Raw genomic sequence first — 4,016 nt, 5'->3', positions numbered from 1 at the left:
CGAATTTACTTTTAACTTGGTAAGTGACAAAACAAAATTGTTTACTTAGTATATTAGCTTGCTAGGGCTGCCATGCCAAAGTACCACAGACCAAGTGGTTTAAACAACAGAAATTGATTTTCTTGAAATTCTGGAGGCTAGAAGTTTGAGATCAAAGTGTCAGCAGGATTGGTTTCTCCCTGTGTTGTCATATGGGTCTTCTCTCTGTGTCTTTCTGTGTCCTAATTGCTCCTCCTCTTCTCCTCCTCCTCCTCTTCCTCCTCCTCCTTCTTGTTCCTTCTCCTTCTCCTTCTTCTTCTTCCTTCTTTCTTTTTTCTTCTTCTTGATGGGTCTTGCTCTGTTGCCCAGGCTGGAGTACAGTGATGTGATCATAGCTCACTGTGGCCCCAAGCCATCCTCCTGAGAGGTGACAGCGTGCTGGCAGTCCTCACAGCCCTCGCTCGCTCTCGGCGCCTCCTCTGCCTGGGCTACCACTTTGGCAGCACTTGAGGAGCCCTTCAGCCCACCGCTGCACTGTGGGAGCCCCTTTCTGGGCTGGCCAAGGCCAGAGCCCACTCCCTCAGCTTGCAGGGAGGTGTGGAGGGAGAGGCGCAAGCAGGAACCGGGGTTGTGTGCGGTGCTTGCGGGCCAGCTAGAGTTCCAGGTGGGCGTGAGCTTGGCGGGCCCCGCACTCGGAGCAGCCGGCCGGCCCTGCCGACCCCGGGCAATGAGGGACTTAGCACCCGGGCCAGCGGCTGTGGAGGGTGTACTGGGTCCCCCAGAAGTGCCAGCCCACCGGAGCTGCACTCGATTTCTCGCTGGGCCTTTGCTGCCTTCCCGCGAGGCAGGCCTCGGGACTGCAGCCCACCATGCCTGAGCCTTCCCCCGCCTCCGTGGGTTCCTGTGCAGCTGGAGCCTCCCCGATGAGCGCCGCCCCCTGCTCCACGGCACCCAGTCCCATCGACCACCCAAGGGCTGAGGAGTGCGAGCGCACGGGGTGGGACTGGCAGGCAGCTCCACCTGCAGCCCCTGTGCGGGATCCACTAGGTGAAGCCAGCTGGGCTCCTGAGTCTGGTGAGGACGTGGAGAGTCTTTATATCTAGCTCAGGGATTGTAAACACACCAATCGGCACTCTGTATCTAGCTCAAGGTTTGTAAACACACCAATCAGCACCCTGTGTTTAGCTCAAGGTTTGTGAGTGCACCAATCGACACTGTTTCTAGCTGCTCTGGTGGGGCCTTGGAGAATGTTTATGTCTAGCTCAGGGATTGTAAACACAACCAATCGGCACTCTGTATCTAGCTCAAGGTTTGTAAACACACCAATCAGCACCCTGTGTTTAGCTCAAGGTTTGTGAGTGCACCAATCAACACTCTGTATCTAGCTGCTCTGGTGGGGCCTTGGAGAACCTTTATGTCTAGCTCAGGGATTGTAAATACACCAATCGGCACTCTGTATCTAGCTCAAAGTTTGTAAACACACCAATCAGCACCCTGTGTTTAGCTCAAGGTTTGTGAATGCACCAATCGACACTGTATCTAGCTGCTCTGGCGGGGCCTTGGAGAACCTGTGTGTCTAAACTTTGTATCTAAAACCTTTGTATCTAGCTCAGGGATTGTAAATGCACCAATCAGCGCCCTGTCAAAACAGGCCACTCGGCTCTACCAATCAGCAGGATGTGGGTGGGGCCAGATAAGAGAATAAAAGGCTGCCCGAGCCAGCATTGGCAACCCGCTCGGTCCCCTTCCACACTGTGGAAGCTTTGTTCTTTCGCTCTTTGCAATAAATCTTGCTACTGCTCACTCTTTGGGTCCACGCTGCTTTTATGAGCTGTAACACTCACCACGAAGATCTGCAGCTTCACTCCTGAAGCCAACGAGACCACGAGCCCACCGGGAGGAACGAACAACTCCAGACGCGCTGCCTTAAGAGCTGTAACACTCACTGTGAAGGTCTGCAGCTTCACTCCTGAGCCAGCGAGACTATAAACCCACCAGAAGGAAGAAACTCCGAACACATCCGAACATCAGAAGGAACAAACTCCAGACGCGCCACCTTAAGAGCTGTAACACTCACCGCGAGGGTCCGCGGCTTCATTCTTGAAGTCAGTGAGACCAAGAACCCACCAATTCCGGACACGCTCCTACCTCAGCCTCTCTAGTAGCTGGGACTAAGGGCATGCACCACCATACCCAGGTAATTTTTATTTATATTTTTAGAGATGAGGTCTTGCTATGTTGCCGAGGCTGGTCTCGAGCTTTTGGCCTCAAGCCATCCTCCTGCCTCAGCCTCCTGAGAAGCTGAAATTACAGACTTGAGCCACAGCACCTGGCTCTAATCTTCTCTTCTTAGAAGGATGCCAGTCATATTGGATTAGGGCTCACCCTAATTACCTCTGTGACGACCCTATCTCCAATTACAGTCAGATTCTGAAATACTGGGGATTAGGACTTAAACATATGAATCTCAGAGAGATAAAATTCAGCCCCCGCCACTGAGAACTGATCATTTTGGAGAAATTATGACATGTCAAAATTAGGAAATTAATACATTTCACAATAGCTCTGGAAAATGATGAGAAAAACATATTCAAAGTTGAGGAGTCAGCTTTTTTGATGGATAGACTAAGGACTCAAAACAAAGCATTGATACAGACAGAACCTGTCGCAAAAATTCTACTTAGCTCCTGCTCAGACTCAGAACTGTCTCTTCTGTGCTCGGCTCTCTTTCCTTGCTCATCACCACAACTTACATTCCTCTATTTCTTCTGCTCTTTCTCCTGAGCTTCTAAGGAAGTTTGTCTCAGGAATAGAACAATTACATTGCAAAATAGCCCCTGAAAACTACTAGACCAGAAGGCATATCTATAGAAGCTGAATTTTAACCACGGTCTACAGCTAAACTGAGGGATATAATTAAAGTATTTTTGTAAACCTCAGGAAGGAAGGCAGAAATTTGCTGCAGAGTTCAGGGTTTTGTTACACTGATTGTCCCCAGCAATCAGATATATACCAACTAGTCTACTGCATTGTCAGGCTCTCTGGTGAGGGAAAATGTTAAAAGTAGCAGTGTAGGAGAGATACAGAGAGAAACTAAATAACTCAGCTATTCCATAATTTTTTAAATGGCCCTAAAAGCACAAGGAAATAGGAAAGTTGTTAAAATAAGGCCCTGTCAGAAGGCTTTTCCTAAAAGGCAGTGGTGTGCTGGTAAATATTTAACCACCAGCTCTTTGGTGTTGGGGGAGTAGAGGAAAGCTATGAATCGTAACATTTGCAGATTTCCATGTTGTAAATACTCCCACCATAGCCAGTTTCAAGCTAACCACAAGATATGACCTAATGCAGCATGGGGTACGGAAGCTCTCAAGAGTCAGCACAAGCCAGTTCCGGCACACTATGGCTTCAGGGCTGCTTAGACAAAGATTTGAATTTGCAAAGAAAACAAGGATTAATCAACAGATGCCAAGAACCTTTCATAACAGTATTCTTGAGTGAACCCACAGCCGAAGTCAAGAGAGAGGCATCCTCTCTCTTTTTTAATGTCCTCTGACCTAAAATAGGAGAATAGGAAAAAAATATGTTTGAAAGAAAAGTTGCCAGTGTAGAAAATTTTCAACATGTAGCCTAATAGAAATCAATAAGCTAGAAATGGAAGTAAACATCTGAGTTTCTGATTTAAACAACTGGCCCAGGGATCAAAACATGCCTTCTGTGCTCAGAATTCAGAACTTCTTGAGAGGATTACCTGTGGAGGTTGCATGCAGAAGAACCATTGGAGGAATGAATGGCCCATAGTTGTGTAGAAACTGAAAAACAACTATCCAAAATCTGTCCAGCGATGCCTCACAGAGAGACATTAGCACCCAACAATTCCTAGTTGTCCTCTTCTAAACTCCATGTACAATAGACATCTTTTGTTTTACCTTCCCAGGGTCTCTACCTCTGGAATCAAAACTTATTTTTTATGTGCTTTAAGTGAAGCTGACCCCAGCTCCTTCACCTTCCCCTAGCCTAGCAGGTGACTCAGAGATGGC

This window comes from Pongo pygmaeus, chromosome 9 (genome assembly GCF_028885625.2).
Source record: "Pongo pygmaeus isolate AG05252 chromosome 9, NHGRI_mPonPyg2-v2.0_pri, whole genome shotgun sequence".
Classification (NCBI taxonomy): Eukaryota; Metazoa; Chordata; class Mammalia; order Primates; family Hominidae; genus Pongo; species Pongo pygmaeus.
The sequence above is the reverse complement of the archived record's forward strand: the minus strand, read 5'-3'. Positions refer to the sequence as shown.